Here is a 15,962-nt window from a genome sequence, read left to right on the forward strand (position 1 = left end):
TGACGATAACATTGAGTTGTAGAGGCTGTCATTTGAGGAATCAGTTGAGATTTGATGGTGATGTGCAAAGGGAGTTAGGATTAAATGTCTGAAAGTCTAAAATTGCAAATGTCACTCCATGCTTCAAGAAGGGAAGGAGTGAGTAGCTGAGCTCAGAGGTTGGGAAGATGTCGAAGTCGATTAGTAAGGATGAGAGTTCGGGGTACTTGGAGCCAAATAAGAAAATAGGCCAGAGTCTGCAGAGTTCCCTGAAGAGAAACCCTTGCCTGACGAATCAGTTTGACTTCGTTGAGGACTTTAAAAAGCATGACAGGAAAAGTGGTAGGTATTGTGCACTTGGATTCTAAGAACCTTTGACAAGGTGAGGCTGCTAAAGAAAATAAGAGTGAAGGGTATTTCAGGAATGATAGTAGCATGGATAAAGCATTGGCTGATTGGCAGCAGACAGAGAGTGGGAATAACAGAAACTTTTCTGACGCTGACTGGGGTAATACTCATAGTCTGGTAGCGCCAGCTGAACTGCTTCCTTATCTCGCTCGGCTAATCCACTCCCGAGGACACACTCGAGTGCAAAAGGTAATTGACGGATTTTTCCAGTGGAGGTGAAATCCATAGTTCATGATGCAAGCCCGACTGACAGCCGAGAGATGTATGAAACAGTAAACAGACCTGGATCACCGGGGAAGCTACCTCAACCAAGCTCTGCTGCCCACCTGATGCATTTTTACATCTGCAAGTGGATGACGTCACTTCACCAACGAGCCAAGGATATTTATATCAGCAGTGGACACATTTGCAGGATGGGTAGAAACCAGAACCACATCTCACTGGAAATGTTTGTCAATAATTATGTTGAATGATGAATATTGACTGGCTTTTCATTGTTCACAACCACCAGAGAGATTAAGACAAGTTGATGGAATAAATGGGCATCATCAAACAATGGCTGACCATCTCTCACAAGGAAGACGTACCATGGCCCCTGTTTGATGAAATGGAGCATCAGGACAGCCCCAACAATGAGAACGAAATGTAGGCAATTAGAAGTGGTGACGGGACGACCTCTAGGAAGCTCTTGATCTCAGAGAGGCTGATAGACATGTTATGTCAGATAGTTTAGTAGATAATATTGCAAAACTGACAAATCTGTTCAGTCTGATTCTCAACAGGTTTCTGTTGCTTGAAGTGGTCCATTAGCAGGAGGACATCGCTTGATCCATGGCGACTGGGACCTGGTCAGGAAACTGCATAAGGAACCCCTGGAAGCTCGGCGGGAAGCTCCTGACCAAGTACGGTTGATTACCAATTCAGCAGTTCAGGTAGAAGTTAAAAGTATGTGGATAGACGCCAGCCACTGCAGGCGAGTTGAAATGACTCCGGATGATGATGCCTGGGCATCATTGGACTAGATATGCCCCTGCATCATCCCTGATGAAGATGGCAGAGGTTGTCATCGGAATATAGTTTGAATCGATACCTGCACCCGGCTGGAAGCCCGGGAAGAGTTTAGTAGCCTATTAGTTAATAAATTGGTATCTTGTGAATAGTCTTTTATTATCAAAATAATAGACCTAAGAAGCACCAGCTTTTATTTCTTTGCCTTACAGTTCTTAGCATTAGCATCGTTTCTCAGCTCTGTATATGGTTTCCTTACTATTTCTGAGCTTGTCCTCTGAGATAAGCTAAAATCTTGAACATAAGGTCACACGTTATGTTTGACTCCCTATCGAACTGTAGGATGAGAAATTGAAGAGAGATCCGACAGCAGAAGAAATCAATCATGACGGAACGACAGGACAGATTCGATGGGCCGAATGGCCTAACCCTTTGTAACACGGTCTTTTGTCTACCAACTTGACCAGCTACTTTGAGGGATCTCTGACCATAGACCATAATATATAGGAGCAGGACTTGGCCTCTCGGTTTGTGACAGAGAGCGTTCGGTAAACACACTCCTTACACACTTGCCGTCCTGCTGTCGTTCGGCTAAATGGACTCAATTCAATGTGTTCATAAAAGGGTTTTAAACAGTGGTCCGAGTTGGCTTTGTGGTTCGTTTCCCAACACACTCGGTGGAATATTTAATGTCTCTGGTAATGGGGATGGGTAAATGTGTACATGTCGTTTGTATACTGGATAAAGACAGATAATTCTGTTTATGCAAGAGCTCTTGCATAAAAGTGAGAAGCGATTTCAGCCAATTTTTGTCGAAATGCTCAACGGGAAGGTGAGATGGGGAAACTTCACTCAGGTAGTAAGAGTGTGGAACGAGCTGCCAGCGCAAGTGGTGGAAACGGGTTTGATTTCAACGTTTAAGATTAATCTGGATATGTACATGTATAAGAGGGGTACCGGGTCGATGGGTCTAGGCAGCATGGTAGTTTGGCACCAGTTAGATGGGCCGAATGGTCTGTTTCGGTTCTATGATTCTATGTTCACCAGGGTCAGCAGCGGCTCTCTGACAGTGGATCCCGCATTTCTGCCCTCTCACAGTGATTTTCCCAAGGTAAAGCGGATATGAACCAGTAACCGACATGCAGCAGCGATTCAGATTTAATTTTTATTTGTTTTTTACTGTGTGTTTTTGTTATTTAAACATGTTGTGTGGCTCCTACATCACGATGGTAGGATGTCTGCTGATGATCAGCCTTCCACCCTGAGTGTGGCCAGTCTCACAGGTAACAACAATCCAGCTCATCATTCCAGAAGATTTTATCCACAGCGTAACCATTGGGGCCCGGTTTTGTACAGAATCCTCAAATGTCTTCACATTCAGAAGTGTAGGAATCTGCCGCGGGAGAAGGAGGGTTAATGTAGAGCTACATTAAAACTGTCTACAGTGAGTGATGTTTACATTCCAGCAGCCTTTCCCCGACCGCTTCAGGTTCAAGTTCCAGCTTGTCGTGATTCAGCTGTTTACCAAAACACAGCGAAAACTAAACATGCCCTGGTAAAATTCCTAAGCCTCTTGAAAGACATCCAGGTCTTTCCTATCAGGAGGAGACGAGACCCGACACAAAATTCTCAGTATTGTCTAACTAGACTTTTGGAGAGCTGCAACATGGTTCTTGAGATAAATGCCACGACTGATGGCCAACACAACATACGCATTCTGTGTGTAATGAGCTTCCTGTACTGTGTGGAATGAGCTTCCTGTACTGTGTGGAATGAGCTTCCTGTACTGTGTGGAATGAGCTTCCTGTACTGTGTGGAATGAGCTTCCTGTACTGTGTGGAATGAGCTTCCTGTACTGTGTGGAATGAGCTTCCTGTACTGTGTGGAATGAGCTTCCTGTACTGTGTGGAATGAGCTTCCTGTAGAAGTAGTAGAGGCCAGTTCAGTTGTGTCATTTAAGGTAAAATTGGATAGGTATATGGATAGGAAAGGAGTGGAGGGTTATGGGCTGAGTGCGGGTAGGTGGGACTAGGTGAGATTAAGAGTTCGGCACGGACTAGGAGGGCCGGAATGGCCTGTTTCCGTGCTGTGATTGTTATATGGTTATATATGGTTATATTCTGAAACACACCACCAGCTTCATGGACGATGCAGCAGCGAGGAAATATCCCCCTTGTTTGTGACCTGCTAGTGGATAAACCGTATCCCTTCACCCTGCCGCTTTGAATTGGCTCACGTCTTCATTATCCAGGCATCCCACGTGTTTTTATTGGGATCTTCCACCTCGTTAAACCCATTTTAATGTTTAAAGTTACGTGTATGCTCAGTATGGGGTTATTACTCGTGGACTAGGAGAGCCCCCACAGTTACACACTGTCAAGGAAATCTGCTTTTCGCCCCTCAGACGGGCTCCGTGTAAACATGAGCTTCTGTGCCTCCCCGCCCCCCACCCCGGAGTGTTCTGCCCAACCCCCCCTCAGGTGGGCTCCGTGTAAACATGAGATTCTGTGTCTCCCCACCCCCTCCCGGAGTGTTCTGCCCAACCCCCCTCAGGTGGGCTCCGTGTAAACATGAGCTTCTGTGCCTCCCCCTCCCGGACTGTTCTGCCCAACCCCCAACAGTCCTCGGCATTGTTTTACCAAACCTGTTTGTCTGCTTCGGCTGCAAGTCCTTACTGTTGCTGGGATACCGGTCTGTGTGTTTGTTTATTCCGCTCAATGTATGCAAGGGGTTCGGGTTTAGAAATACAATTGGATCAGGTGTTGGTGAGGCGGAATCTTAATATTGATTTTGTTTCAGGACCCCCTGTGTCAGAAAGTGAACAGTGCATTAAACACGCTCCAACAGAGATTCATTCTTTACAAACAAAAAAAAGTAAAACAATCTGCTCCAGATTCGTTGGACGTTTAGAAGAATGTTTTCCGATTTTACCGAGCGGTACAAAATCCCACTGGGACGTGAGTGTGAGTCGACGGAGAGATTCAGGGGCAGAATAGACACAGTGTGCTGAACTACATATACCTGTATGGACACGCCCCCCTGCTGATTGCTCCTGTGGATCCTCCCACTGGCTGTGGCTCCTCCCACAGACCCCGGTATAAAGGCGATTGAGGCCTGAGCCTGGCCCTCAGTCTCCTGGATGTAGTATGGTGGTTAATTACTGCTTATTCATTCTTCCAGTCAATAAAAGCCAATATCTCACCTCACGTCTCGGAGAGTTATTGATGGTGCATCACACAGTGGAAGCACACCCCCTTCCAAGTGATAGCGCTGCAGTCAATGATCCTCAAGTTCATTTTGAAGTATAATTGTCATTCGACCGTACTCCAGTTTACGAGACAGCATGTTAGCATAGTGGTGACAATGCTTTACTGTACAGGGTTTCAGATAGGACGCTGCCTTTAATGGGTTTGTACATTCTCCTTGTGCCGGTGTGGGTTCCTCCGGTTGCTCCGATCTCCTCCCACAGTCCAAAGGTGTACTGATTGGTAAAGGGAGTTCCGTGACAGTTTCGAAGGTACCTCCTCATCTCTCAGTCTTTGGGGTACCTGGCCTTGGAAACCAAGGAACTGGTCCTTCCGGCCGTTTATAGACTTTGTTTCCACAGGTATTTTGTTTAGATCTGCGGGTGACCCGACCAGTAGGAGTACCAACCTTTAATTTCGGCTACACTTTGAGAGCCTCTGCTCTTGACAAGCAACATCTTGAACCAGGAAACGTGTGTCATGTTTGATGGACCCTGAGGTTACCGATAGACCTCTCCTTATCTCTTCCCCTGAGGACAATCTTACCTGACGGTATCCGTGGTTTTCATAGCATGGTCCCGTTATGGTCCAATGGCAGCATCCTGGGCTGACTCCCAGAAGCTCACCGAGTTCCCGAGACTGTAATCCCTGTTTCCGAGTCTGCCTCTGACATTCCCAAGTTTTTGACCTATGATGATCCCGGGAAATTTCCCAGGACTATTCCAACGATTGTCACAAAACTGAACCTGAGGAACCCTTCTGACTGAATTCGCATTCATAAAGGGGATGAGTGGAAGAAAGCTTTTAATACCCCGACAGGTCAGAATGAATATTTATGACTAACTATCGCAGATGTGAGGTATTTTATTCCTGGATGACCTCCTGTCATGTTTAAGCAATCTAGTGAAGAGAAAGTGTAGAGAAAGGGGTGGATACAGCCCAGTCCATCACAGACAAACCCGTCCACACCATTGTATACATTCCCAGGGAACACTGACAAAAGACGCCCACTATTCAGGACATGCCCTCTTCTCGTCACTACATCTGGGAGAGGGATACTGGACCCTTATGGTCCGACGCCACCAGGTACAGGACCAGTTGTTCCCCTACAACCATCAGGCTCCTTAACCACTGTGGCTAACTTAAATCACCAACAAATCTCAACTCGTTCCACAACCTACAGAATCACATTCAAGGAGTTTACAACTCAATTTCATTGTCATATATATTTTTATTTGCAAATTTATTTCTATGTACGTTGGTTGTTTCTCCATCTTTGACTCTCCCTGCGTAGTGTTTATTAAATTCTGTTGTGTTTATTTTTCTTCTAAGCAGCTACAAGAAATGGAATCTGCCCATGAGGTATGTGGTAATGTATGCGGGTTTTGATAATAACTTTGCTTGGAACTGTCAAGAAAGTATGTAGGTTTGATTTATTGCTATGAAGGTGTGGATGGTGATGAAGATTTCACAAGAACTGATAAAATCAGCCGGATTTGCTGTATCCAGTCCCAGGGTGGAACAACATTCCGATCAACATCGAACACTGAACAATACAGTCCAGAAACATATCATTAAAGTATCATTTAATGCCCCACTAAACTAATGCCATCGGCTGATATAATACCTCACTTGTCCATTCCCTGCTCATTCAAACACCTGTTTAAAAGGGACTTTATCGCCTCTGTCATACTTGCCTCGAGTATCAGCCCTGGAAGGGCATTTCATGCACCCACCAAAATATGTGAATAAAAACTTGCCCGGCATATTTCCATTCAAATTAACTCCCCTCAGTGTAAATGCATGCCTGCTAGTCTGTGATATTTCAGTCCTGGGACAACTACGCCAGTTGTCTATTCTATAACTCTGTGATCGTACAAAGATTTGTTAAATCTCCCTTCAGCCTCCACAACTCCAGAGAAAACAACATGTTTGGCCAAACTCTGCTTACAATCAACGTCAGATCTCAGCAAGTGCTACAAATGCCTATTCACCTACTCACACACCAATATTCAAGGTCAGAAACAGTACCCCCCAGGAGAGGTGACCCTTCACCTGTGAGATTGATGGGGACAGGGACTCTTTCCAGTCTCCTTTGCAGTGACCAGACATGATACCTACTGGGGAAAATTTTGTTCAGTAACTTTGCTATATCCACCATGACATATGATTCTGGGTTCACAGGGATGATTATGGGGTAAACGTATGAGGAGCATTTGGCAGCTTTGGGCTTCTGCCCACTGGAATTTAGAAGAATTCAGGGTATCTCACTGAAACCAACTGAATGCTGAAACGTGATGGATGCGGAGAGATGGTGGGGGTATCCCGAACTAAGGGGCAGAGCTTCAAAATTGAGGGGAGACCATTTACGACAGAGGGAAGGAAGATTTTTTTCTTTTTAGTCAAAGTAATGAATCTGTGGAATGTTCTGTGGAATGTGGTGGAGACCAAGTCCATGGGTACATTTTAAGCGGAAATTGATCATTTCCTCACTGGTCAGGACCTCAAAGGATATGACAAGCAAGCAGGCATATTTTATTTGATTGGGATTGGGGATCAGCCATGAAGGACTGGCGGAGCAGCCTCGATGGACTGAATGGCCTAACGCTGCTCCTATGTCATGCGGTCTGATGGACAGCATCTCCTGTTGGCTACCCATTGTAATTCCACATCCCATTCCCGTTCCAACTCCTCCTGGTTGGAGGAGCAACATCATACTCCGGCTGCCTACATTACAGCATGAATATTGATTTCCCCAACTTATGGAAAATTCTCCCCTCCTCCAGTTTGGCTTTCCTTTCGCCTCCTGTCTTCTCCTCACATCTCCAGCACCTTCCTCAGATACCTCTCCTCCTTACGGTTCTGCAATTGTCCGCACTCCCCTCCTCTCAGATTCCTTCTTCAGATGTTTATCTCTTCTCCCTATCACCTCCCATCTTCTTACTTAATTTCTCTTCCTTCAGCCACTTATCTATTACCTGTCTGCTTGCATTCCTTCCCTTCCCAAACTATTCTCATTCTCCCTTCTGCCTCCTTCCTTTCCAGTCCGCAAGAAGGGTCTCGACCTGAACCGTAGATTTATTATTCATCTCCATAGATGATGCCTGATCTGATGAGTTCCGTCAGCATTTTGTGTGCATTTGACTGTTATAAAATCGCAAAGAACAATTGTTCTGCTCAGATCCCTGCAGAACACCACATGTCCCTGACCTCGAGGCAAAATACCTTCTATATGCGCCCACCCTCTGCCTTCTATAAGTTAATTCTGGGAGACAAGCCAATTCCGTATCCACACAGCCTTGTCTCCCTGCATCCCATGCCTCCTCACTCTCTGAATACACCCATCCACTGCTCTAACTTCAATACACTTTGTCACATCCTCAAAAAATTCAACATTAGAGATGATAGATTAAGGGTGAAATGTGAAAAATTTAAAGGAACTTTTTCACTGGGAGTGTGGTGTGTGTGGAATGTGCTGCCAGCGGAAGATCAATTTGAACATTGATGAGAGGTTTGGATGACTACATGTGTCGCAGGGGTATGGGCCAGTACAGGTCGGTGGGACCAGGCGGAATAATAGTTCAGTAAGGACTAGACGGGCTGAATGGCCTTTTTGTGCTGTAGTGCTCAAATAAGTAGTACTAGAGTAATTTCAAAGTGTAAGTAACAGTATATTGGAACAGTGACGACACCCAAGTTTCAGGAAATTCACTAATGACGTTGTGGTGTACACCAGTTGTTGTCACAGAGAATTTGTTGTACTGTTAGACCTGTGCATAAACATTTTATTCAATCATCAGGACCTAGACTATTATTTCATGAATTCTTTCTGTTATGAAAATTGAGCTCTACTGGTAATTTTGTCAAATGGTAATGTAAAAGCTGTACCAACTTCATGCTCAGGTACATCAGCTTTCACTGTTGTCCTGCTGTGCTAAGGTCTGCATGAGGGTCCTTTCCCATTCCCATAGTACGTCACAAGCTTCCTGTTTTCCACCAACACCATTCCTTACAGTGTCAGCGATTCCAGTTCCCCATGCCTGTACCTCAAGTAAAGTCGATTAGATAATTCATTTCCAGAATCAATTAGATCACTAGACCATAAGACATAGGAGCAGAATTAGGTCATTTACTCCATCACCTCCGCTCGGCCATTCCATCATGGCTGATTTATTAGCCCTCTCAGCCACATCCTCCTGCCTTCTCCCCATAATTTTCACACATTGACCAAACCAGAAACGATCAACCTTTGCCTTAAATACACCGAGTGATGAGGCCTCCGCCGCCATCTGTAAAATGAAATTTTATAGGTTCACCACACTCTTCATAAATTCCTCCCCATTTTCATTCAAGGGAATGTCCCTCTATTCTGAACCCGTGTCCACTGGTCGTAGGCTGCAACACTACAAACTTCCACTCTACATCGACTTTAGGCCACTTTAATAATCAGTAGGTTTCAATTAGCACCCCTCATTCTTCTGAATTCCAGTGAATACAGGCCCGGTGTGCTCAGACACTCTTCATATAAGTCCTTCATTTCTGAATCAGTATTGTGAACCTTTATTGAACCCTCTCCATCGTTTCCTATATTATGGGTTTAAAACTACCTACAATTGTGCACTGATTCCTACTTTACTAATCTATCTAATTTCTTCTGCTATAACCCTGTTTACTCAACACGACCTGCACCCCACGCTCCCTTCCTGCTCTCGTGTTGTCTGCAAACCTGACCACCAATCCATCATTCAAATCATTGAGATGCAATGTGAAAATAAACGACCCCAACACAGACCCATATGGCAGCAAACCAGGAAGGGCTCCCACTATTCCCACTCTTTGTCTGCTGCCAGTCAGCCAATACTTTATCCATGCTGGTATCGTTCCTGTAATACCCTGCACTCTTACCTTGTTTAGCAGCCTCACCTTGTCAAATCCCTTCTGAGAACCCAACTACACAACATCCACAGATACTACTTTGTCCACCTTGCTTGTTGTTGGCTCAACGAATACCAATAGATAAGTCAGGCAGAAGTTTCCCTTACTCAAACTGTGCAGTTATTGGCCTGTTTTATAATGGGCCTCCAAGTACCCCAAAACCTTTTCCTTATTAATCGACTCCAACACCTTCCCAACCACTGAGCTCAGGCTATTGGCTAAATCACTTCTGGAGGAGTGGAGTGATATTTGCAATTATAGACTTTCAGACTTTTGATCAACTCCCAACTCCCTTTGCACATCTGATTCATCAATTTGTTCCACGTTCTGATATTCAGGGACAGCCTACAGTCATGTTTACTTCAGGAACCTGGTGAAGAGAATGTGATGGATAGAGGCTGTCCATCACAGGCAAACCTCTCCACACCATTGAATACATTCAGATGGACCACTGCCTCGAGAAAGCAGCATCCATCATCAAGGACGCCCAGCATTCAGGATATGCCCTCTTATCACCACCACATCTGGAGACCCTTACAGCAGTCAGGCTCCTGAAGCAGTGTGGATAATTTAAATCACCAACAAATCTCAACTGATTCCACAACCGACAGACTCACTTTCACAGAGTCTACAACTGATTCCACAACCGACAGACTCACTTTCACAGAGTCTACAACTGAATCCACAACCGACAGACTCACTTTCACAGAGTCTACAACTGATTCCAGAACCGACAGACTCACTTTCACAGAGTCTACAACTGATTCCACAACCGACAGACTCACTTTCATAGAGTCTACAACTGATTCCACAACCGACAGACTCACTTTCAGAGTCTACAAATCAATGTAGTCTTCTTATTTTTATTTGCATCATTTATTTTCCCTGCACATTGATTGTTTTGTCCGTCTCTGTCTCTTCCTGCATCGTTTTTCATACATTCCACGAGCTTTGATTTGTTTTGTGCAGAATCCTCCAATATCTTCACATTAAGAAGTGTAGGAATCTGCCGAGGGAGAAGGACGGTTAATGTAGAGCTGTCTCGTCTACAGTGAGGGATGTTTACATTTTAGCAGCCTTTCCCTGATCGCTTCAAGTGATTCAGCACGCAGCTAAAACTAAAGAATAATTTTATATGCACCCATTCGAAAAACTGCCACGTCGGTCCATTCAGGATGAGGCCCGGACTGACACAAAATTCTCAGTGTTCCCTACCTAGACTTTTAGAGACCTGCAACGTAGTTCATCCCCGACTGATGTATGAATACCATCCGCTTTCTTCAACCCCCTACCAGCTTCGTTATAAGAATGTTATGATGCGTGCAGGGGGAAAATACCACTCCAGGTTTGCCGATCTCCTAGTGGACATACCGCCTCCCTTGACCCTGCCACTTCGATTTGGACACCTCTTTATTGTCCAGATCCGCCACTTGTCTTTATTGGGATCTTCCTCCTCGTTAAATCCATTTTAAAGTTTAAAATTATCAGTGGTGGGGTTATTACTGGTGGACTGGGAGAGACAACACAGTTTTGCCCTGTCCTGAGGCTTTCTCAGGGGAACCTGCTGTTCGCCCCTCAGACGGGCTCCGTTTAAAGTTGGGATTCTGTGCCTCCCCCTCCCGGAGTGTTCTGCCCAACCCCCAACAGTTCTCGGCATTGTTTTACCAAACCTGTTTGTTTGCCTCGGCTGCAAGTCCTGACTGTTGCTGGGATACCGGCCTGTGTGTTTGTTTAGTCCGCTCGGTGTGTAAGGGATTCAGGTTGAGAAATACAATTGGACAGGATGTGGGTGAGGCAGAATTTTAATATTGATTATGGCTCAGTACCCACTGTACATGTACATTAACATTAAAGACGCTCCAACAGAGATTCATTCTTTATAAACAAAAACAACTAAAACAATTTGCTCCAGATTCGTTAGTCGTCCAGAAGAAGCTTTGCCGATTTTGCCGAGCGGTACAAAATCCCACTGGGACGTGAGTGTGAGTAGACGGAGTGATTCAGGGGCAGAAAGAGACAACGTGGAAATACCCCCCGTCCGATTAATAGCGGGTGCTGTCAATAATCCTCAAATTCATTTTGAAGTATAATTGTAATCCAGCCGTACTCCTGTGTACAAGACGGGACGGGAGCGTGGTGGTTCGCACAGTGCTTTACAGTACAGGTGGCCACAGAGTACAGGGTGCCGTATAGGGCACTGCCTGTAAAGAGTTTGTACTTTCTCCCCGAGACCGTGTGGGTTTCCTCCCACAGTCCAAAGACCTACTGGTTGTTGGATGGAGTTCCGTGACGGTCCCTAAGATCCCACATCCCTGGCCATTTATAGACTCCAGACCGACAGGTATTTTTTTACGATCTGCGGTTGACCCGACCAGTAGGAGCACCAGTGTCTGAGTTAGACCATCACCTGAGTACCAGCGCTCTTGACGGGAGACCACTTGTGTCAGGAAATGTTTGTCACGACTCAGAGGTCCTGTGCTTCCTGACAGATTTCACTTTATCTATTCCCTTGGGGTCCGCTTCTGCTGAGGGTTTCTGTGGTTTTCAGAGCGTGGCCCCGTTATGGTCCTGGGAAACTTCCTGGGATCATCATAGGACAGAAACATGGGAATGACCCTATCTTGGGCCGATTCCCAGAAGTTCACGGAGTTCCCGAGACTGTAACCCCTGTTTCCGTTCCTGTCTCTGACATTCCCGAGTTTTCGACCTATGACGATCCCAAGAGGTTTCCCAGGAGTATTCCGACCTCCTCGGGGTTTCCAGTAAACAGATTGCAAACGCACACACCGCCCCATCGGCGCTATGTTTGTGTCATGAAGTTATTTTAGGGACCCGCCCAGCGCATGGAAGACTCCTTCTCTCCCTCAGGACCCGAAATGCCGGTCAAGGACAAGTATATTCAAGAGGCTCTTTCCGCAGGGTTTTTCAGATCCTGCACTTCCCTAGCGGGAGCAGGGTTCTTTGTGTGATCAGAAAGATGGGCGTCTGACACCTTGCATCGATTATAGTGGCTTTAACAAAAATAACAGTGTGAATCACTCCCACTTGTCAATAACTAACACAGTGTTTGAATCACTGCAAGGGGCAACTATTCTCGTAAAACTGAACGTGAGGAATGCCTCTAACCGATAGAGGTGTACAAGATAATGGCAATCATTGATCGTGGGGTTAGTCAGAGGCTTTTTCCCCAGGGCTGAAATGGCTAGCACGAGAGGGTATAGTTTTAAACTGCTTGGAAGTAGGTACAGAGGAGATGTCAGGGGTAAGTTTGTTTACGCAGATTGTGGTGAGTGCTTGGAATGGGCTGCCGGCGGCAGTGGTGAAGGCGGAAACAATAGGGTATTTTAAGAAACTCCTGGATGGGTATATGGAGCTTAGAAAAATAAAATGCTATGGGTAAGCCTAGTTTCTTCTAAGGTAGGGACTTACTCGGTACAGCTTTGTGGGGTGGAGGGCTTGTATTGAGCTGTAGGCTTTCTGTGTTTCTATGTTACATACCTCGAGCAGACTAAGCAAACACACAGTCCGGTATCCCAGCAACAGTAAGGACTTGCAGCCGAAGCAGACAAACAGGTTTGGTCAAACAATGCCGAGGACTGTTGGGGGTTGGGCAGAACACTCCGGGAGGGGGAGGCTCAGAATCCCAACTTTAAACGGAGCAAATTCCCTTGAGAAAGCCTCAAGACAGGGTAAAACTGTGTTGTCTCTCCCAGTCCATCAGTAATAACCCCACCAGCTGAACGTCCAGGTAACTTCAAACATTAAAATGAGGTTAATGAGGAGAAAGATCCCAATAAAGATACTTGGGGGACCTGGATAATGAAGACGTGGGCCATCTCAAAGTTGGGATAGTGAAGGGATACGGGGTATCCACGAGGAGGTTGACAAACCTAGAGGGATATTCTCCCCGCTGCCCACATCATCACATCCTTACAATGAAGCTGGTCGGGTGTTTAAGAATGCGTAGGGAGTGTTGGACTTCATTAGTCGGGACATTAATCTCAAGGGCCATGTTGAGCTCTCTGAAAGTCTAGTTAGACGACACTGAGAGTTTTGTGTCAGTTCTGGTCTCCTGATAGGAAAGTTGTGGAGTTTTTAGAGAGGGAGAGTAGGAAATTTACCCAGGGCATTGTTTTGCTTCAGCCAGTATGCGGGTGTACGGCTGAATCACGGCAAACTGGAACATGAACTTGAAACGGTTGGGGAAAGACTGCTGGAATGTAAACATCCCTCACCGTAGACGAGCCAGTTCTACATTAACCCTCCATCTCCCTCGGCAGATTCCAACACTTCTGAATGTGAGGACGTTGGAGGATTCCCTCAAAGCAGCTGCACAGGTTGATAGAGCGAAAGGCCATGATAGAAAGGATCACAATGGGAACATTAGGCCCATCGAGTCTGCCTGCCATCCCACCATGACTGATTTCTTCTTCTGTGCAAATTCTGTTTGATTTCTGATCCTCAGGGTTCTTCCGGGGCCATGTCCGTATAGTGACGCAGTGGGCAGAAGCTTCTGGAATGATGAGCTCGATTGTTGTTACCTGTGAGACTGGCCACACTCAGTGGGGAGGACTGATCATCAGCAGACACCCTCCCATGGTGATGTAGGAACCACGAGTCATATTTAAATGAAAAAAACACAAAATTTTAAACAAACAAATAAAAATAGCTGAATCACATCCAGTTGTCACTGATTCTTGAACGCTTTACCCTGGGCAAAGCAGCGTGCGGGGAGAGAAATGCGGGACACACCGTTAAAGAGTCGCTTCTGACTGTGAACATAGAATTATAGAACCAAAAACAGGCCATTAATCCCACCTATCAGACGCCAAACTACCGTGCTGCCTCGACCCATCGACCGGATGTGTCACTCCCCAAATCCCAGCCCTCATTACCTGTGCAGATCACTCTGAAATGTGGAAACCGAAGCTGCATCCACCACTTGTGCTGGCAGCCCGTTCCACACTCTCACCCCCTGAGTGAATGTTTCCACCTCACCTTCCCCTTCGGCACTTCTGAAATAGCCTCCCACATTTTTGCAAGAGCGACCAGCCCCATTTATTGGGCACCAGGACACACCATCTTTAATTACCCACAAAGTTTATTGAAGACTGCACCCAAACTAGAGCATGATGCACCCCACAATGTAGTTACGATCCTGTTACAAAATAAACATAATTATCTATCTGTATCCGGTATACAAACAACATATACACATTTACACATCCCCATCACCAGAGACATTGAATATTCCACCGTATATGTTCGGAAAGGCACCACAAACCCAACCCGGGCCTATCAACCTGGTTTAAAACTCTTTATTAAATGTAACGGGGAAGACATTGAAGTGCATGCATTCAGCCAAACGACAACAGAACGACAAGACAATATTAGCGTGTGTAAGGAGTGTGTTGATCGAGCACTGCCCGTCACAAGCCGAATGGCCGAATCCTGCTCCTGCACCTTATGGTCTCCCATCGTCGTGGAGCCTCAAATGTGGCTGCACGTGTTGATAGACCGAAGGGTGATGAGATAAAGGAGCAAAATTAGAACATTAGGCCCTTCCAGTCTGTCTGCCATCCCATCATGACTGATTGCTTCTCCTGTGGAAACTGTTTAATTTCTGATGATTAGAGTTCTCCCGGGAGTTAAAAATAACTAGTGAGCTTAATTTCAAAATTCCAGTTTATCTTAGAGTGCAAACAAATATACAAATTCTCAGCAAACTAAACAAAGAGCTGAGAACGATGGCAAGAAGTGTAAGACAAAAAAACCCAGCTCTTCAGAAAAATCTATCCCTTCTATAATAAGATAAAGGAACTTACTTCGATGATGATGAATTTTTTAACAGGATAATAAATTCTCCTGCTTCCAGCCGGGTAAAGGTGTCAATTTTAACCGATGTTTCCATTACAAACTCTGTCATCTTCATCGGGGATGATGCCTGGGCATGTCTATTCCAGTGGTATATATATATTTCCGTCAGCCGCCCCGATTAGTCATGCCCAGGCATCATCCCTGATGAAGATGCAGAGTTTGGTAATGACATGTTGATTAAAATAGACACCTGTACCTGGTTAGAAGCCTGAGAAGAGTTTAAACGTCATCAACGCCAGGAAATCACTGGGTCCTTTATTTTAAATTAATACGCTGCATAATTTCAGTAAATGTAGCACATGTGTAATGTGCTCATCCTTAAACAATGAAAAGTGAGAATGGTGATATATCAGTATGGAGAGGCCACTGCACAGGATTGGAAAATGCTGCAGAAAGTTGTAAACTCAGCCAGCTCCTTCATGGGCACTGGAATCCACAGCATCCAGGACACATTCAAAAGATGATGCCACAAAAAGGTGGCATCCATCATTAAGGACCCCCATCACCCAG

Source organism: Hemitrygon akajei, unplaced genomic scaffold, assembly GCF_048418815.1.
Source record: "Hemitrygon akajei unplaced genomic scaffold, sHemAka1.3 Scf000131, whole genome shotgun sequence".
Taxonomy (NCBI): domain Eukaryota; kingdom Metazoa; phylum Chordata; class Chondrichthyes; order Myliobatiformes; family Dasyatidae; genus Hemitrygon; species Hemitrygon akajei.